The following is a 22517-nucleotide window of genomic DNA, read 5'->3' on the forward strand; positions in this document are numbered from 1 at the left end:
CTTATGAAATTTCAGGAACCTGTATTAAGTGAGGTATTTTGGGATTATATAATAACCGCATATGTATCACTCCTATAGGGACCATGAAGGCAAGATTAATTACAGCATGCACAGAACCATTTAAAGAATCATTCTTCCCACACTCCACATGAGCATTGAATGGGGAAAAACCATAATGTGTGGTACAACAATGTGCTTTGTCGTACAACCCACAGTGGTTTATAAAGTGTGCATGGAGACATGGAATCAGTTGACAGTAGCTGGGTAATGGTTCATATTGATTCCCATTTCCCTGTTGCAGTAGGTGATCTCATGCCTCTAATTATTTTTTCATTGCTATCTTAACTTGCATTCTTCAATTCAGTTTATTAACCCTTCTTATCTCTTTGTATTAGGGCAAATGTACAGTTAACTTTTAAGGAATTTGTATTTTCAATTTATCACCTGGAGGTTTGTTTCATATGCAGCAGCAATGTTACAAATTATTTGTTTCAGTTTCTTTAGAATAATTTGCTGTTTCACAGGTGCCTTGAAGAAAATAAAAGATCTCGAAAGTGTCTTAATGACAACCGATGGCCTCATGTTGACAAGACAGCTGGTTGCCTTGCAGAGGGCAGGGCTTGACGGTCTGAACATCAGCTTAGACACCCTGCAGTCCCAACGCTACAACCAGATCACGATGAGGAAAGGCTGGGAGCGTGTCATGGCTGGCATAGATCTAGCCTTGCAACTTGAATACGACCCTGTGAAGGTATTACTAGTGCAGCTGTCATCTTATGCAGACTTTCATAAGCAAAAGATATAAATCTGTTGTTAAGAATAGCAATACAAGAATCACCATTTTAAAGCAGTACGCCCTCACCCTCGCCCCCATCACCGCTCCCACCCTCACCCCTGTCTCCACACTGCAGCTGTAAGTGAAGGAAGGTATATTAAGACAGAAGAAGTAAATTTTAGCTGACGATGCTAACAGTTTCATAGTTTATACAACATAAAAAAGTATGCCTTGCAAGTTTACCAATTAAATATCTTATATTTTCCTCCCAAGAGAGTCTTATGAGACTCAAGATCTTTACAGTTTCTCTTTTTTTCTATTGTGTCTTTAGTTTAAAATAAGTTTCCTCTATTGTGGTGTTGTTTTGAAAAAATACTCGATTGTTTGGAAAAATTATTCTTAATTCTGTAGTCACACTTTTGTTGTGTCTAAGTACTACTGGTTTCAGTAGCAAGTACCAGCATCAGTTCATCTTATTATCAAAAATTTCTTTGCAGAATAAAAGCTGACCTCTGTGGCCAAGCGGTTCTAGGCACTTCAGTCCGGAACCGTGCTGCTGCTACGGTCGCGGGTTCGAATCCTGCCTCAGGCAGGGATGTCCTTAGGTTAGTTAGGTTTAAGTAGTTCTAAGTCTGGGGACTGATGACCTCAGACGTTAAGTCCCATACTGCTTACAGCCATTTGAACCATTTTGCAAAATAAAAAGCTTCTGTACAACTGCAAACTAGACATACCATTTTCAGGGTGCAGTTCACATCTATTGAAAGCACAACAGTGACCTTTACTTTTAGTAGATAAGACACCTACTGGGGTAAGTGACTTGATGACTGCACACAAGAAGTTGTCATTTATTCCATATGTAGCTACCATGCAGACTCATATTTTGTATTAGTTTGTCCTTACTCTTCCAAAAGGTTGAACCTTGTCTCTGCAGCCACAGCTTCCTCTCTTCAGCAGTTGTCTTCATCTCCATGTGTGAAGAAAATCCCATTCATTGATCATATTGTTTAAGTAGGATGTTCTCAGTCATCCCCTTGTTTTCTTACCTACGATCTTGCCTTCAGAAATGTGTTTTAAAAGATTATCATCTCCAGTTAAGTGTCCAGTGTATTTTGCTTTGCCCTGGCCCATAAATTTCAGTGGTTCTTTCTTCTCTCCTATTTCCTTTAATTTTTCTGTCAATGCAGCTAGTTCTTGTACTTCTCCTCCAGAACCACATTTCAGCAGGTTTGAGGTGAGCTTCCTTTGGCTTTTCTAATGTACAGATTTTGCATCTGTGTGTCAGAACACTCCACACAAAGGTCTTTACAAATATTTTCTTAATGTGGAAGCTGATATGTTTATTCAGTTGCAGCTTCTTCTTATTTTGGAAGGAACTCTTCACCTGTGCTTTTCTTTTCTTGAATGCCTTGAAATATTGATTGTTTTCTTGCAAAATGCTACTGAGATAGTGAATTTCAGTTCCTTTCTTGAGTTGCTCATTGCCTGTTCTTGTGTCAGTCCTACTTCCAGCTCCTTTCTTGTCTGTAGCCATAACTTTTGTCTTCTTTGTATTCATTTTTAGCTTTAGTTTTACCACTTCTTGATTTAAGGCCTGAAACATTTTATTTAGTTCCTACTCTGATTTACTATTGCGATGTCGTCAATCTGCAGTGTATATGCATGCAATTCAGTTTCCATATCGACATCATGCTCCAAAAACCACCTAACTGTGTGTGGCAGGGGGTACGTCTCATGCCACCAACTGATCCCCTCTGCCTTGTTCCACTTGTGAACAGTGCTTGGGAAGAGTGACTGTCAGTACGCTTCTGTATTATCTCTATCTTCTCAAATTTTCTTTTCGTGATCATTTCGTGAATTGTATATGAGAGAAACTATTATGTTGTCAGACTCTTCTCAGAAACTACTCTCTCGAAATTTGGGTAGTAAATCTTTCCGTGATGCACAACTGCTCTCTTATGGCATCTACCACTGGTGTTGCTGAGCATCTCTGTAATGATCTCACAGTGACTAAATGATCCTGTGACAAAACACTCCACACTTCGTTGGATCTTCTTTCTCTCTTCTGTCAGTCCTACTGGGTAAGGACACAGGGGTAATTTACATTCACTTAAGATTCTTCCTGTGAATCTTAGTCTGGCATCTGCTTTTCTATTGCTGTTTTATGTGGTCATTCCACTTTAAGGTTGCTCTGGATAGTTACTTCTAGATATTTTATGGTAGATTCTGTTTCCAGCAATTTGTCATTAATAGTGTAGTTGTACAGTATTGGATTTCTTTTCCTGTGTGTGTGTGTGTGTGATATGTTACATTTATTTGTGTGCAGGGTCAACTGCCAGAGCCTGCATCATTCACCAATCCTCTGCAGGTCATTGTGCAAATTGATACTGTCTTCTGTTGTTGCTACTTTCTGATGGACAAATGTAGTATCTGTGAACAATATTAAGGAGCCTCTGACACTTTCTACTGGATCACTTATATACATTGTAAATGTAATGGTCTTATCACATTTCCTTGGAGTATTCCAGAAATTACCTTTTGATTCTTGTCATCTTTTCTTTGTTGTTGTTATTACTTCCTTGATGAACATATTATGGAAGTAAGGTGATAGAAGGCACCCGTCTCTCACTGCCCTTCTGGTTTTCCTTCTTTCATATCCAGTTCAGCACTCTGACTTTTGTATACACTCAAAATTAATCATCTGTCCTTTCACTTTGGACATTACTTTAAGGAATGATGATATAATGGTAATCTGTTTATTAAACAATATTTTAACGAAACACTATGCTTTCTGATCATATAGTGGCTTGATGATGGAATTTGATACTGAAATTAGTAATCATTAGACAAAATACAAGTGAAGCTATAATAAAAGAAAGTAATATTTTGGATCATGTCAGTTGTTGTTCCAAACAACAGCACGTCAGGAATAGGTTCAAATGGCTCTGAGCACTATGCGACTTAACTTCTGAGGTCATCAGTCGCCTAGAACTTAGAACTAATTAAACCTAACTAACCTAAGGACATCACACACATCCATGCCGGAGGCAGGATTTGAACCTGCGAACGTAGCGGTCACTTGGTTCCAGACTGTAGCACCTAGAACCGCACGGCCACTCCGGCTGTCCAGGAATAGGTACTAAAATTATTTGTCCGCTGATGACCTCACAGCTTAGAACACTAAAACACAAATGTTAATTGTTTGTTATGTGCCCTGGTAGAGTTTACAACTGTTTACAGTTCGCGATTGGTTGTTGGAGATTGGGCGTTACTCACATAGTGTATTTAGTGCACAGTGTAGAAAAAGTCAGTGTCTAGAAAAGTAAACAAGTGTAAAGGCAGAAGTTTCACGACAGGACGTTGTGTCACCATACTTGGAAGACAATTATAGCCAAAGACAGAAATTTAAAAGAAACTGGCTCATTTGAGCTGCGGAGACCTAGTCGAGGATTCTCAGTAGATAATTGTTAGCACAGTAGAATTTACAAAGAGACAATGTCAGTTCGTGTGAGGGAATGTTGATTGGTAAGTACCTATCAGCTTTCTCATAAAACTCACAATTTGAAGAATACACATCAAGGAAAAGGTAGAAGTCCAACAGTGTCAAATCTAGACAATAATATCGATCATCCAACAATTTTGCAAAATCCCCAGTTGTACTTTCTTTACTTAATTACTTACTTACTAACCTACTCAGATTTGCTGTGTACCATACAAGGAACTGGTTTCCACTAGTTCACTCGATCAGCTGCCAAGTTCTCACCTTCCTCCAAGTTTGAGTCCATGCATTGAAGATTCATTGCAAAAGTTCCAGGTGTTAAAAGGTCTTCCTGTACATCTGTATCTGTCCATTGATTTCCACAACAGTGTTGATTTTGGGATTCTTCCACCTTACATGCATAGAACATAACCTGCAATCTTCAGTCTTCTTTCAACAATAATTTTGTGCAGGCTGTCTAGATGTCGTATTCTCAGCACTCCATCGTTTGTAACTTGGTTGGGTTAACATCTTCAGAATTCATCTCTAGCATTGTTGGTGAAAAATATGGAGACTGTGTGCTGATTTAACTGACATTTTCCAAGTCTCACACATATAAACGATAAAGGAGTACAGTCAAAGCTTTGTTGACATATTACAGACCTAATTGCCATATGGACTGATTTTCCAGTTCTGCTGGTGATTTCTGCATCTGTGACCTCATTATTACATATAAAGCTACCGAGATATGGAAATCTGTCAACATCTTGTAGTATCTTCTATTGCACTGTAATCGGGGAAGAGATGAGTAATTTCCACTTACTTTGCACATTCTGTTTGCCTTATCTCTATTAATTTTCAGCCCTACACAATAGGGCATTTAATGAGAAAGCAGATAAAAATTAACTTGACGCCTTCCAAGGAGACGGTCTCTACTAAGTCTCTACTCCTTCAAGTCTGACTATGTAAGAGTAGATCAGACATGGTTTAAATTCAGATAAATAGTATCAACATCAATTAAGAGATATATACCAAATAAATTGAAAGGATACCAAATAAATTAAAAGGATGGTGCACAAAATATGTCAAAACTCAGCTGCAGAAGCAATGAAAAAAAGCATGTCAAAGTTTAAAAGAATGCAAAATCTCCAAGATTAGCGATGTTTTACTGAAGCTCGAAACTTAGGGTGGGTTTCAGTGCAAGATGTGTTTAATAGTTCCCATAGTGAAACTTCGTTTTGAAATCTGGAAGAAAATCCAAAGAGGTTCTGGTTGCATGTGTAGTACACCAATGGCAAGACACAACCAATACCTTCACTGCGCAATAGCTGTGATAATGTTACTGATGACAGTGCTACTAAAGCAGGGTTAGTAAACACGGATTTCTGAAATTTCTTCACCAAAGACAACAAAGTAAATATTGCAGTATTCAAATCAAGAACAACTGCAACTGTGAGTAACTTAGTAGTAGCTCTCCTCAGTGTCATAAAGCAGTTATGGTCTTTCAGAGAATGCTGATACAATAGCTCCATTAGAAATCATATATAGCCACTCATTTGATAAAGATCCATACCTAGAGACTGAAAAGTTGCTCAGGTCACACCAATGCTCAAGAAAGAAAAGAGGAGTAATCTACTAAATAACAGACTCATATCACTAATGTTGATTTGCATTAGGATTTTGGAACATATATTGTGTTTGAATATTATGAATTATCTCAAAGATAATGATTCATTGATAAATAGCCAAGATAGATTCAGAAATATCGACCTTTTAAAACACAGCTAGCTCTTTAGTCACACAAAGTAATAAGTGCTGTCAACTGGGGATCTCAAATTGATTCCATATTTGTAGATTTCCAGAAGACTTTTTGAAACAGTTCCTCACAAGCATTTTCTAATCATATGGCGTATTGTCTCAGTTGTGCAACTGGATGTGTGGTTTCCTGTCAGAAAGGTCACAGTTCATAGTAATTGATGGAAAATCGTCAAGTAAAACAGAAGTGATATCTGACATTCCTCAAGGAAGTGTTATAGACCACCTGCTGTTGCTGATCTACATTAACAATTTAAGAGAGAATCTGAGCAGTCCTCTTAGATGATGCCATCATTTACAGTCTTGCAAATCATTTACTGTCTTGTAAAGTGATCAGATGATCAAAATGAACTGCAAAATGATTTAGGCTACCTATCCATATGATGCAAAAAGTGGTAACTGACCTTAAATAATAAAAATTGTTATGTCATCCGCATGAGTAGTAAAAGGCATCTACTAAATTTTGGTTACATGATAATTCACGCAGATCTAAAGGCTGTGAAGTCTACTGAATACTTAGGAATTACATTTACAAATAACTTAAATTGGAATGCTCACATAGATAATGCGGTGGGAAAGCAAACAAAAGACTGTGATTTAATAGGAAAACATTTAGAAGATTAGGATTACTAAAGAGACTATCTACAACTATACTTGTCTGTCCTCTTTTGGAGTATTCTGCATGGTGTGGGATCCTTACCAGATAGGACTGACAGAGGACATAATTTAAAAGTTCAAAGAAGGGCAGCTCATTTTGTTTTATTGGGAAACAGGAAAGTGCATGCCACAGATATCGCATGTGAATTGGGGTGGCAGTCATTAAAGCAAAAGCATTTTGCTGGAGCAGGTTCTTAAAATTTCAATCATCAACTTTCTCCTCCGAATGTGAAAATATTTTTTTAGAGCCCTCTTATATAGAGAGAAATGATCTTGTAATAAAATAAGAGAAATCAGAGCTTGTACGGAAATATTGAAGTGTTTGGTTTTCCTCAAATGCTGTAGGGGAGTGGAATGGTAGATAAATAGGTTGAGGGTGGTTCTCTGAACCCTCTGCCAGCATTTAATTGTGAATTACAGACTAGTCATGCAGATATAGATAATGTAGATAGGCTTTCAATATTGCGCACAGATTCTTTAATGTTATACATTGCTCAAATACTTTCGTGGTGCTTTGGAGTGACCCCTTTAAAATAACACTTTACCAGTCTTCTTAATATGTATTTTGGTAACCAGGTTGATAAGAAGTTAAACAATACTCTCTTATTACTCCCCAGTTTTGGGTTTTATTAATGAACAAAATCGCCACAGTGTTCCATATCAATTACTGGCTGAAGTTTCCTGCTGATGGAACCAATATGATTTTCTGTGTTTCTGAGCATACAGGTTGTGTACGCTGTTTGGAGTCTGGTGTATGCTGAATCAAATGTTTTTATTGTTGTGATCTTCCATCTGAAGATTGGTTTCATGGAGTTGCCCATGCTAGCCTATCCTGTGTGACCCTCTTCACCTCTGCATAACTACTGCAGCGTACAGTAACTTGAACTTGCTTACTGCAGTCAGTTTTTGGTCTCCTACAGTTGTTACCCCCATTATATTCACAGATGACCACATATTGTGGAAATTGCATACTGTAATGTAGGATGCAATAATAACGTATGGAAGGTTTCTGTTGAAAATTACGAATTATTTAGGAATAAAGGAGATGGCTCACCAAAAGGCAGAAGCACTGTCTCATCGATAGGCACACGAACAAAAGGTATGTAGAATGAGATTTTCACTGTGCAGTGGAGTGTGCACTGATATGAAACTTCCTGGCAGATTAACACTGTGTGCCGGACCAAGAGTCGAACTTGGGACCTTTGCCGTTCGTGGGCAAGTGCTCTACCATCTGAGCTATCCATGCACGACTCACGACCCGTCCTCACAGCTTTACTTCCACCAGTACCTCGTCTTCTACCTTCCAAACAAAGGTACGTTGCTTGGCGAGCTTCCAGAATGCACTTTCTTTTTCTAGCTGTAGGGAAAACGTGTGCGCGCGCGCGCACGCGTGCGCGCACACTCACACACGCACACACACACACACACACACACACACACACACACACACACACACACACACATTCTCACATGCGCATGCATGTCTCCTAATGCTGTGGTCGCTCAACTGCCAGCTCTTTACTGGCTCACGGTGAGTGTTCTGGAGTGAGGTGGGGCTTTGGAGTGGGGTAGGATGGGGTGGGTTGAGGCAATGTGAGAGATGGAGAGAGATGGGAGGGGTTTGGAGGGAAGCATTTAGTGGCTCGTGGGAGGGTGGGGAGCCATCTGTGGGCTAGCTAGGGGTGCAGGTAGAGGGGTCAGGCGACAGACAGCTGGGCACTCATAGACTGGGGTGTGACGTGAGATAACAGCACACAACTAGCTGATTTGGGGGGGGGGGGGGGGGGAGAGAGGGATGAGTGGCGTGTGTGGGGGGGGGGGGGGGGAAGCAGGGGGGCTGGGAGTTAACTTGGATTTAGGCCAGGAAGCAAAGGACGTGCTGTATGGCTACGAAAGTTGAGTATTCTTAAATAAGATCAGCTGGTGCCAATGTATTGGAAAGTAACTGGCACACAAAGTGCAATTGTGGCTCCTTTTTCTTTGTGAAAGAAGAAAAGAGAGAGAAATCGTCTCATTAGCGAAACAATGGCAAGAGACTACTATTTCTTGTTACTTACACTGCTGCTTTCTTTGATAATGATCAAAAGGAACAAAATAATAGACTGTGTATGATAGAACATGTTCTCAACGAGAGTTTGTTTCATTTGTATAACATTTTATTCCATCATAGATGCTGCACTTACAGTTTCATATATGCATTGCAGCAGCAGACACAATAAAAGTAGCAATCAGCAGTGCTTAGTTTGTTGAATGGGTGAAAAATATGCCATTGTCCTAGTTCCACATATCCCCAAAATTTGATTCTGCCAAATTTTGTACTCTCTGAAATCGAATGTTTAATCCAAAGATGAAAGTGAACAAGTTTGATGCAGTATTGCTAATATTGTTTATTACTCATCTTGCTGAATGAAGTGCATACCGTGTCCTTTCTGAAAGGTTTGCAGAAGTAATGCACATACACACACACACACACACACACACACACACACACATGCGCGCAAATGCAGATCACACATACATGACCACTGTCTCTGGCTGCTAGGGCCAGACTGGGAGCAACTGCGCATCATGGGAGAAACAACGGTCGTGTGTGTGTGTGTGTGTGTGTGTGTGTGTGTGTGTATGTGTGTGTGTGTGTGTGTGTGTGTGTGTGTGTTTTGTCCACTTTGGAAGAAGACTTTCTGATCGAAAGCTTACGTGTTTAGTAGTCTTTTTGTTGTGCTTGTCTGTGACCTAACATCTCCTGTATACTGTGAATAGCAATGTATCTTTTTTATAATATGGTCATTATTCCAGCCTAGATTTTCTATTGTTTGTTTCCTTTTAAGACCTTATAAAGACAGTTGCTGACAATTTCTTTTTTCTTATTGGAGAAAAGCAAAACCATATGGGGGCCAGAATTAGATTGTAAATGAATATGGAATAGAGTATATTTATTCTCCCTGTATGCAGTGTCACACTTTATTTCTGGCAGCACCACCTTCTCAACACATGACTGTCCCCCACCACCTCACCATAGTCTTCAAGTTATATCCTATAGCACTTCTGGGTGGACAAATAGGTGAAGGATGTAGTTTAAAACACTATAACTAAACTTAAAAGTCAAACTGCTCTTTTATAGAGACTGCCATCATTATTTAAACATACTAAACAATATCAAACAGTCGAAAGAAATTTTTTTTCAAAAGAGCAGAAAATTGTAGTGAAATTCATGAAAGGATTGTTTTAAATTGTTATATCTTAAATCAATAAGTATGTCAGCATTTCCCAGGATTTTCTGGCTTAATTAAGACTAGGTCATGCCACCACAGTGGTCAGACAGTGGACTTGCCTTCGAGAGGACAACGGACCCGAGTCCCATCGGGCCACCAAAATTTGGCTTTTCCTCGATTTCCCTAAATGATTTAAGACAAATGCTGGGATGGTTCCTTTAAAAAAGATGACATTCGGCTGAGAAAGCTAATTTCTGTGGCAGGTCTGATGACACAGTGCTGGTGGAAGCACGAGTATTTCAGAGCACACCATTCATTGCACATTGTTAAACATAGGGCTCTGCTGCAGACAACCCCTGTATGTTCCCATGTTGACAACACTGTTGAATTACAATTTCTGTGGCTCGGGAGCAATGAGATTGGGCAGTGAATCAATAGAAATGTGTCATCTGGTTGAATCATTCATGTTTCGGATTACACCTGCTTGGCGGTTTTGTGCACATACACTGTCAACAGAGTGAATTGGTGCTTGAAAGGTGCACTTTGCTACAGACGTAGGCCAGTGGGAGCAATATTATGCTATGGAGGACATTCACCTGGTCTTCTGTGGGTCCTGTGGTAGTAACTGAAGGCTCCATAACAGCTTTGTTCTGTGTGAACATTATTGTGCACTGTCCGCACCCTGTCCCTAATGAAGGTGACATGTTTCAACAATATGACTTTCAGTGTCACGAGGCCAGAATCAAATTCATCCCTTCTGAATCTGATGGAATACATCTGCGATGCTATCAGATACCAGTTCTGCACCCAGAAACCACTGATCTCCAATTTATGGGAATTACATGACCTGTGCTTAGACATGCGGTGCTGCATAATGCTGGGAACATACCTCACATAATGCTGGGAACATACCTGAAATTTGTTGAACTTGTCCCACACAAAATCACTGCTGTATTGTGTTCCAACAGTGGACAAACACATTATCAAACAGGAGGTCATAGTGTTTTGTCTCATCAGTTTATATATTCAATGCTTGAATGAAAGGTGTGCTCTTTTCCTTTTTTCTGCCATTGCGTGTATGAGTAAAGCAGGATGTTCTACCATTTGGGCTTGTTTATATGAAGGCTGTCAGTATTACCACCTGCACAGATACTAAATGCTCCTTTTGTGAAGACCTTTTATCTTGAGAACACTTTTAACTTTGTTTCACAAATGGCAGCACAGTTTCAAGAAAGCTTCTTAATTGAATGTAATAGTTAAAATAATACCTTCAGCAAAAGATGTGTGCGTTGGAGTGGGGAAAAAGATTGGAGATGTATGTAGTTTAATTTTCGTAAATTGTTAAGAAGGTTAACAGCTTGGCATGCTAAGATAAATTCAGACATTCTCTAAAAAAAGAGAAAAAGATTAATTTAACAGAATCAGTGAGGTATACAAATATAACAACAGACTTGTAGAACCATTATTTTGTAGGTCAGATTAGATTAGATTCAGCTTTTGTTCCAAGACCCAAAACATGAGATGATTCTCATGGGTGAGTAACATGCCAGAAAGTATAACATAAAAAATATAAAACATTTGAATACCCTGATCATTTGTCAGGAGATTGTCAAACTAGGTGAATACAATACAAACTGGAACAGCTAATATTTTCAGAATTGATACGCTGTCAGACTGAAACATTGTTATGCACTATTAATAAATTTATCAAACAAAAAGTACATAATCTTGACTGTTATGACAAAGTGCTCTCAGAACTGAAATCTAACAGACATTCTTATTTAAGCTGGCCTAACAGCCACTGTTAAGATATTCATCTATAGAGTCTTTCAAACTCTGTTTAAACCATGCTTTATCTGATACCAAGTTTTTAATGGTGTCTTTCTTCCACAGATAAATTGTGTTGTAATGCGAGGTTTTAATGAAGATGAAGTGTGCAGTTTTGTGTAGTTAACAAAAGAGAGTAATGTTGACGTAAGATTTATCGAGTACATGCCTTTCAGCGGCAACAAATGGAATGATGGGAAGATGGTCTCATTTAATGAAATGCTCCAAATAATTAGAAAGCAGTGGCCTAATTTTGATCCTCTTCCCAATGGGCCCAATGATACCTCAAAGGTACGTGCAGTATTACATATGAACATACATTGAAAATAATTTAATGTTTATGACTTACTACCAATCACAAGACTACTTCACATCTGCTGGTGGTATGAGAGATGGACTGGTTTAGTTATATATTTCTCATCCCATTCAGTAAGTCTGTCCTGGCTTGGGTTTCTCTGTAGCTTTTCTGCAACTCTCCCTATTTCCTAAACCTTGACAAGCCTTTTCTTTCTTCCCTTTTCCTTCCCCTTCATTGTTTCTGCCAGAAGAAGAAGCCACTGGCTCCAAAAGCTTGCACATTTCTGTAACTTTAAGGGGAGTTAGAAGGGGAAAACATTCTTGTTCACTTTTTCAGGTTTTTATCTGATTATAAAATTTGCAATTTTCCAAAAAAATGATATGTATATTACTTATAAACTTGCGTGGGAAGTATTTTATTTTATTTTCTAAAATATAATCTACACCAGTTGAAAATGTTAAAATTTTTACATGCATTATTTCGAGACCTAATAAAATCGGTAATTTTTTATATACAGGGTAGTCCATTGATCATGACTGGGCCAAATGTCTCACGAAATAAGTGTCAAACGAAAAAACTACAAAGAACGAAATTTGTCTAGCTGGAAGGGAGAAACCAGCTGGCGCAATGGTTGGCCTGCTATAAGGCACTGCCATAGCTCAAACTGATATCAACTGTGTTTTTTAAAATAGGAACCCCATTTTTTATTACGTATTCGTGTAATACGTAAAGAAATAGGAATGTTTTAGTTGGACCACTTTTTTCGCTTTGTGATAGATGGCGCTGTAATAGTCACAAACATATGGCTCATAATTTTAGACGAACAGTTGGTAACAGGTAGGTTTTTTAAATTAAAATACAGAACGTAGGTACATTTGAACATTTTATTTCGGTTGTTCCAGTGTGATACATGTACCTTTGTGAACTTATCATTTCTAAGAACCCATGCTGTTACGGCGTGATTACCTGTGAATACCACATTAATGCAATCAATGCTTAAAATGATGTCTGTCAACCTCAATGCCTTTGGCAATACGTGTAATGACATTCCTCTCAACAGTGAGTAGTTCGCCTTCCGTAATGTTCGCACATGCATTGACAATGCACTGACGCATGTTGTCAGGCATTGTCGGTGGATCACAATAGCAAATATCCTTCAACTTTCCCCACAGAAAGAAATCTGGGGACGTCAGATCCGGTGCACGTGCGGACCATGGTATGGTGCTTTGACGACCAATCCACCTGTCATGAAATATGCTATTCAATAATGCTTCAACCGCACGCAATCTATGTGCCGGACATCCATCATGTTGGAAGTACATCGCCATTCTGTCATGCAGTGAAACATCTTGTAGTAACATTGGTAGAACGTTACGCAGGCAATCAGCATACATTGCACCATTTAGATTGCCATCGATAAAATGGGGGCCAATTATCCTTCCTCCCTTAATGCCACACCATACATTAACCTGCCAAGGTCGCTGCTGTTCCACTTGTTGCTGCCATCGTAGATTTTCCGTTGGCCAATAGTGCATATTATTGCGGTTTAGGTTACCGCTGTTGGTGAATGATGCTTCATCGCTAAATAGAACGCATGCAAAAAATCTTTCATCGTCCTGTAATTTCTCTTGTGCCCTGTGGCAGAACTGTACATGACGTTCAAAGTCATCGCCATGCAATTCCTGGTGCATAGAAATATGGTACGGGTGCAATCGATGTTGATGTAGCATTCTCAACACCGACGTTTTTGAGATTCCCAATTCTTGCGCAATTTGTCTGCTACTGATGTGTGGATTAGCTGCCCCAGCAGCTAAAACACCTACTAGGGCATCATCATCTTTTGTTGCAGGTCGTGGTTGGTGTTTCACATGTGGCTGGACACTTCCTGTTTCCTTAAATAATGTAACTATCGGGCGAATGGTCCGGACACTTCGATGATGTCGTCCAGGATACCGAGCAGCATACATAGCACACGCCCCTTGGGCATTTTGATCACAATAACCATACATCAACACGATATCGACCTTTTCCGCAATTGGTAAACGGTCCATTTTAACACGGGTAATGTATCACGAAGCAAATACCGTCCGCACTGGCGGAATGTTATGTGATACCACATACTTATATGTTTGTGACTATTACAGCAGCTGGCCAGAGTGGCCGAGCGGTGCTAGGCACTACAGTCTGGAAACGCGCGACCGCTACGGTCGCAGGTTCGAATCCTGCCTCAGGCATGGATGTGTGTGATGTCCTTAGGTTAGTTAGGTTTAAGTATTTCTAAGTTCTAGGGGACTGATGACCTCAGAAGTTAAGTCCCATAGTGCTCAGAGCCATTTGAACCATTTTTGACTATTACAGCCCCATCTATCACAAAGCGAAAAAAGTGGTCCAGCTAAAACATTCATATTTCTTTACGTACTACATGAATATGTAATAAAAAATGGGGGTTCCTATTTTTAAAAAATGCAGTTGATATGAGTTTGACCTATGGCAGCGCCATCTAGCAGGCCAACCATAGCGCCATCTGGTTTCTCCCTTCAAGCTAGACGAATTTCGTTCTTTGTAGTTTTTTCATTTGATGCTTATTTCGTGAGATATTTGGCCCGGTCACTATCAATGGACCACCCTGTAGAAAGCTGTGGATTGCTGTGTTATGAAGGTTAAGTTATGTGTTTGTATTGGTAGCAGTGTCAAAAATAGTATCATATCTTTTCATAGTATAAACATGCTTTGTATATCGAAGTGCTAACGTTTTTCCGAGGAAAAGTGATGAATAGACTGGTAAATCTCTCAAAAAGTATGACTCCAAAATGAAGTGTTTTTAAGAAATGTGGGTTTCATGGTAATAAATTTTTGAATAAAGAGAAACATTGTGTTCAGCATGTGGTGTGTGAAGTTACAGACAATGAAATACTGGCAAACTCATGAGTATCTAGCGAAACACCCATTAGTGCTTCGAAGATTAAAATGAAACATAGTGATAACACAGTTATCTCAAAACAAACCTCATGTAAACGGTAGGTTAGGTTATATTCTGATACATTTACACATCCTAATAGGGATGTTATGTGAATGTGTGTGCTGTATGTATGTGGAGGGCCAGTTAGTTTACATGAAGACATTGAGGTATCAAATGGACAAGCCAGGAAACTTATCATTAATTCTGCCAGTTGCAAATATACTCATTCATTTTGGAATTCTGATAAGTGTAAAGATAATTATTTTGAAATAAATATTAGGTGGTTTTATGGATTGAGAGCTATTGGCAAAGGACACACTGCAGCAGAAACAATGTGTGTCGTGATGTATATGCCACGCCCACTTTGTAAAATGGACAAGTATGCAGGATTTATTGGAGCTGCTGTGAAATCTGCTGCATGTGAATCAATTAAGGGTGCTGCAAATGAAGCTGCTGAAATAAACGATGGTATGATTGACATATCAGTAGCTTTTGGGGCACTTGGTAGAAGTGCAGCTGCAGTTCTAAGAATTCTGTTGCTACAGTGACCAGTGTGGATACTGGAAAGCTAATAGATTTCCAAATTTTAACCAAATATTGTTATAAGTATAAATCAGGGAATGAAGAAGGGCATATCTGTGACAGAAATTATGAAGGACAACTAGTCGTACGGAGGCCTGTGCAGCTGTTGAAATTTATAATCGATCTGTAAACTAAAGGGGAGTGTGTTACACTAAGTTCTTAGGTTAGGCAGACTCAAATGCATATAACAGTGTAGTAGCCACTCAGCCTTATGGTGAGAAGCTTATCACAGAAATGGAATGTGTTTGTCATGTCCAGAAGAGGATGGGTACCAGATTGAGGAAGTTGAAACAAAGTTTGAGAGACAAGAAATTTTCAGGTGGTAAGACCATAAGAAGCAGGCTGACAGACAACATGATTGATTAACTACAACAGTATTATGAGATTGCCATTAGAAATAATACTGAGGATTTGTTGAAAATGAAGCAGGCAGTATGGGCTACCTTCTTCCAGAGACTGTCAGCTGATGATAAACCAGTACACCATCTTTGCCCTCCTGGATCTGGTTCATGGTGCAATTACCGCAATGCCCAGTACTCAAACAGGTCATACAGCCATAAACATTCTATCCCAGCAGCAGTTGTGGATATCATAAAACCTGTTTACAGAGACCTGGCAATCCTGAATTATTGAAGAAGTGTCTGCATTGTCAGACTCAAAATCCCAATGAGTCGTTCAATAATCTTATAGTGTCAGTGTCATCGTAACTGCCGTCTGCGTCACGTCTGCTGTGCAGCGAGCTACGCTAGTTTAAGTGTTAACTCTATTTTTCTTACTTGTCACTTCTTCTTCCGTGTGTTTTTGCTTTTAGGAAGCTTTAATTGTCGAGTGCTAGTAATAGTGTTCCATAGATTTTGTGTTTGTTTTGAATACAGTCAGAGAGAGTCCGTTTAGTCAGCCATAGGGCCAGTAGTGCTAGTGTTTGTTTTGAATACAGTCCAGAGACAGGTAGTGCTATTTTCATTGTTTTCTACAGGAAGTGTCTAGTAACCACAGTTTAGTCAACTATCAGCCGCCTTTAGTGAATTAGCAGTCCAGTTATAAGTTGATTAACTCTGTACAGTAAATTGATTTCTTAGTATGGATAGGATGTGTGACTGCTGTGTACGGACACAGGAGGAGCTGGCCACTGTTCGCGAACAGCTGAACGTGTTGATGGCCGTGGTTAGCCGTCTTCTGGCTACTGCCTCGGAGTGTAGTGGCAGTGGGGAGTCTGGTGCATTGCATGGTACACCCCAGGTGTTACATGCTTCACCCACTGACCCTGCTGTCGACACATCTTTGCGGGTACCGGGCGCTATTGGGCCACCCTCTTCCCAAGGGGAGTGGCGGGTTCAGCGGCGTTCGCGGCGCACGAGGCGGAGGGTCAGTGTGGAGGCTGGCCGTGTGGCATCGCCCGTTCTGCCTGTGAGTGGACATGTGGCCACTCCTTCAGCAAGGTCCGAGCAGGCACATGGGGGGGAGGGGTTTATTAGTTATTGGGAGCTCCAACGTTAGGCGGGTGATGGAGCCCCTTAGGGAAATAGCGGAAAGGTCGGGGAAGAAGGTCGGTGTTCACTCTGTCTGCTTGCCGGGGGTCTCATCCGAGATGTGGAGGAGGCCGTGCCGGCAGTGATAGAGAGCACTGGGTGCACCCGACTGCAAATTGTTGCTCATGTCGGCACCAACGACTCCTGCCGTCTGGATTCAGAGGTCATCCTCAGTTCGTACAGGCAGTTAGCAGGGTTGGTGAAGGCGGAAAGCCTCGCGGGGTGGAATCTGAGCCAACTATTTGCAGTATCGTTCCCAGAAACGATAGTGGTCCTCTGGTTTGGAGCCGAGTGGAAGGCTTAAACCAAGGGCTCAGACCACTCTGCGGAGATCTGGGGTGCAAATTTCTCGACCTCCGCTATCGGGTGGAGAAATGTAGGGTCCCCCTGAATAGGTCATGTGTGCACTACATGCAAGAAGCGGCTACAAGGGTAGTGGAGTATGTGTGGAGTGCACATGTGGGTTTTTTAGGTTAGAGAATTCCCTCCCTAGGCCCGACAAGACACCTCCTGAGATGCGGCAAGGTAGGAGTAAACAAAATTCAACAGGGAATAACAATATTAATGTGCTAATAGTAAACTGCAGGAGCGTCTATAGAAAGGTCCCAGAACTGCTCTGATTAATAAACGGTCACAATGCCCACATAGTACTAGGGACAGAAAGTTGGCTGAAACCAAATGTAAACAGTAATGAAATTCTAAACTCAGATTGGAATGTATACCGCAGAGACAGGCTGGACAGTGAAGGGGGAGGCATGTTAAAGCGATAAGAAGTGCAATAGTATCGAAGGAAATTGACGGAGATCCGAAATGTGAAATAATTTGGGTGAAGGTCATGGTTAAAGCAGGCTCAGACATGGTAATTGGATGTCTCTATAGGCCCCCTGGCTCAGCAGCTGATGTGGCTGAGCACCTGAAGGATAATTTGGAAAATATTTCGAGTAGATTTGCCCACCATGTTATAGTTGTGGGTGGAGATTTTAATTTGCCGGATATAGACTGGGAGACTCAAACTTTCATAACGGGTGGCAGGGGCAAAGAATCCAGTGCAATTTTTTAAGAGCTTTATCTGAAAACTACCTTGAGCAGTTAAACAGAGAACCGACTCGTGGCGATAACATATTAGACCTTCTAGTGACAAACAGACCTGAACTATTTGAAACAGTTAATGCAGAACAGGGAATCAGCGATCATAAAGCAGTTACTGCATCGATGATTTCAGCCGTAAATAGAAATATTAAAAAAGGTACGAAGATTTTTCTGGTTAGCAAAAGTGACAAAAATCAGATTTCAGAGTACCTGATGGCTCAACACAAAAGTTTTGTTTTAAGTACAGATGGTGTTGAGGATCAGTGGACAAAGTTCAAAATCATCGTACAATATGCGTTAGATGAGTATGTGCCAAGCAAGATCGTAAGAGATGGAAAAGAGCCAGCGTGGTACAACAACCGAGTTAGAAAACTGCTGCGGAAGCAAAGGGAACTTCACAGCAAACATAAACATAGCCAACACCTTGCAGACAAACAAAAATTACGCGAAGCGAAATGTAATGTGAGGAGGGCTATGCGAGAGGTGTTAAATGAATTCGAAAGTAAAGTTCTATGTACTGACTTGGCAGAAAATCCTAAGAAATTTTGCTCTTATGTCAAAGCGGTAGGTGGATCAAAACAAAATGTCCAGACACTCTGTGACCAAAAAGGTACTGAAACAGAGGATGATGGACTAAAGGCCGAAATACTAAATGTCTTTTTCCAAAGCTGTTTCACAGAGGTAGACTGCACTGTAGTTCCTTCTCTAGATTGTCGTACAGATGACAAAATGGTAGATATTGAAATAGATGACAGAGGGATAGAGAAACAATTAAAATCACTCAAAAGAGGAAAGGCCGCTGGACCTGATGGGATACCAGTTCAATTTTACACAGAGTATGCGAAGGAACTTGCCCCCCTTCTTGCAGCTGTACCGTAGGTCTCTACAAGAGTGTAGCGTTCCAAAGAATTGGAAAAGGGCACAGGTCATCCCCATTTTCAAAAAGGGACGTCGAACAGATGTGCAGAACTATAGACCTATATCTATAACGTCGATCAGTTGTAGAATTTTAGAACATGTATTATGTTCGAGTATTATGACTTTTCTGTAAACTAGAAATCTACTCTGTAGGAATCAGCATGGGTTTCGAAAAAGACGATCGGGTGAAACCCAGCTCATGCTATTCATCCACGGGACTCAGAGGGCCATAGACACGGGTTCGCAGGTAGATGCTGTGTTTCTTGACTTCCGCAAGGCGTTCGATACAGTTCCCCGCAATCGTTTAATGAACAAAGTAAGAGCATATGGACTATCAGACCAATTATGTGATTGGATTGAAGAGTTGCTAGATAACAGAACGCAGCATGTCATTCTCAATGGAGAGAAGTCTTCCGAAGTAAGAGTGATTTCAGGTGTGCTGCGGGGGATTGTCGTAGGACCGTTGCTATTCACAATATACATAAATGACCTTGTGAATGACATCGGAAGTTCACTGAGGCTTTTTGCGGATGATGCTGTGGTATATTGAGATGTTGCAACAGTGAAAAATTGTACTGAAATGCAGGATGATCTGCAGCGAATTGATGAATGGTGCAGGGAATGGCAATTGAATCTCAATGTAGACAAGTGTAATGTGCTGCGAATACATAGAAAGAAAGATCCCATATCGTTTAGCTACAATATAGCAGATCAGCAATTGGAAGCAGTTAATTCCATAAATTATCTGGGAGTATGCATTAGGAGTGATTTAAAATGGAATGATCATATAAAGTTGATCGTCGGTAAATCAGATGCCAGACTGAGATTCAGTGGAAGAATCCTAAGGAAATGCAATCCGAAAACAAAGGAATTAGGTTACAGTACACTTGTTCGCCCACTGTTTGAATACTGCTCAGCAGTGTGGGATCCATACCAGATAGGGTTGATAGAAGAGATAGAGAAGATCCAACAGAGAGCAGCATGCTTCGTTATAGGATCATTTAGTAATCGTGAAAGCGTTACGGAGATGTTAGGTAAACTCCAGTGGAAGACTATGCAGGAGAGACGCTCAGTGGCTCGGTACGGGTTTTTGTTGAAGTTTCGAAAACATACCTTCACCGAGGAGTCAAGCAGAATATTGCTCCCTCCTACGTATATCTCGCGAAGAGACCATGAGGATAAAATGAGAGAGATTAGAGCCCGCACAGAGGCATACCGACAATCTTTCTTTCCACGAACAATACGAGACTGGAATAGAAGGGAGAACCAATAGAGGTACTCAAGGTACCCTACACCGTCAGGTGGCTTGAGGAGTATGGATGTAGATGTAGATGTAGACCAAAAAATGTTTTTCTCGTAATGAAGACACTAAAGTGGGGGTCAGCTATGCTGTTATTGCTTTTAATGATGGCAACATTGGTAGGGTGAAAGTGCTACAACATATGGGAATTAATTCTGGAGCAAACTGCATCAGAGAATTTGAATGGATGGACAAGCTTTGCATTGGTAAAGCAAAGTATGCAGCACAGTTGGCCACTACAGAGTCCAGAAAGAAGAAAACAAGAAAAAACTTAAAAAAGATCAAGAGGATGATATACAGTAAGGTGCAGGGGGCTTCTGAGTGACTAAAAATAAAATGTTAAGCATATATTGAGTTACAGTCTATTAAAACTTTAAAAACTCTTCCTGAAAATTTACATTTTCTCTTGCATTTTTCCCTAAATCTCAGAAACTACTTCGAGTAGCGAATTCAAATTTTCAGGGAGTAATAACATATGTATCCTGAGTCTTCCGAACTAAAAGAAGAACATAATGTTATGTATAAATAAAATTATTTAGAATAACATACAAAAAAGTACACAAAATTTTAACTGTGTAATTAAAAAATTGTATTTCCAAAAGCAGTGGCTGAAATGCAATTATTGTAAGACTCAGAACATATAGTTTAATGTGCTGTAAAAGTTTCTTGTCAATGGCTACAGTTGTTCCTGAAATACGGGGAAGTTAAGTCACTAAATTTAACATTGTCAGGATAGGGCGTTCAAACTCCCCTTAATGCACGTTTTCTCCTTCCTCCACTTGGTGAGCGACACATTTATAGTATTTTCACAACAGCAGTAGCTATTTTCTTACAATTTCTTTTTGCCGGCATACCATGTCCCGGGCTTCAAGGGATGTGTGGGATTTATTACCTCAATGAGTGAACACTTCTGTGGCACGTGCAACCGTTTACGGATAACAGCTGATGGCAATTTGGAGGTGTGTCTCTTTGGGAATTCAGAGATATCTCTCAGGTGAGTGATGAAACATAGAATAATCGTGTCCAAGTGAAAATTCATGCGAGGAAACCATAAAATTACTAGAAGACTGACAGACTGATCAGTATTTTACCTTCAGGAGGTGAAATTCCAAAACTTCTTATAGACACATTCGTTCCTCTTGTCCTCACATTAGTCGTGGAGTCCGAGTGACCTTTCAGACCTTCAGAAACTTATCCCTCTTTCCTCTCTCATGAAGGAACTGATAGTTCCAAATGCTGAGTATAGAATAATACTTTTAAACTGTTTGCCATGCACATTAGGTATGTGGTTGGTATATGGAAGAGATAAACTGCAGTTAAATCCAGCAGGTATGAAATGAGTAATCTTTTCTTGAAGTTTTCAGCTTGCACCCTCCTCCCTCCCAGACATACAAACCAGATACCTCTAGCTAAATAATTTGTGACTATATATAATTTGCCTCTGTCAACATCATGTTACACTAACCTATTTGTGAGATTAAATTAAAGGAAAGTAATCAGGACTGGAAATTATGTAAAGACATTTTTAGCTATGTCCCTAGGTTGTAATAAAGTTAACACAGTATTTCTGTCCGTGTGATGGTAACTATGATTCGCCAGCCACCGTTGCCAAGCGGTTCTAGGCACCTCAGTCCGGAACCGCGCGACTGCTACGCTCGCAGGTTTGAATCCTGCCTTGGCTCAGATGTTAAGTCCCATAGTGCCCAGAGCCATTTGAACTGTGATTCATGATTATCAGAGTCTATATGTTCCAAATAAAAATTGGAACTTCATGTGTATAAATGTACAAATTATTAGACAATGGGACCAACAACTGACACTTTTAAATTGATGACTAGACTAAGAGATTAATAATAGGAAAAAAACTGCAAGATACTTGGCGATAAGTTTGTTTCAGGACAAGGTACGAGGGGTGGGGGGTGAGAAGAATCAGCTCTCTCTTTGTGAGCATAACAGAAATCCTTTATCAACCCATGGTAAAATAAGATATAAAAATACAGGGTCAAACAATTAAGTATCTTAAAAACCAAATGACTAATAAAATTGAAAGCTAAGAAAAGTAAGTTCGTAGTAAGTAG

The 22517-nt window shown here is 40.1% G+C and overlaps 1 pseudogene; it reads left to right on the forward strand.

The window, feature by feature from the left end:
• LOC124722827 overlaps nt 1–22517 on the forward strand; it is a 57872-nt pseudogene that overhangs the window by 15199 nt on the left and 20156 nt on the right.

The sequence above is a fragment of the Schistocerca piceifrons genome, chromosome X, assembly GCF_021461385.2.
Source record: "Schistocerca piceifrons isolate TAMUIC-IGC-003096 chromosome X, iqSchPice1.1, whole genome shotgun sequence".
NCBI classification, from domain to species: Eukaryota; Metazoa; Arthropoda; class Insecta; order Orthoptera; family Acrididae; genus Schistocerca; species Schistocerca piceifrons.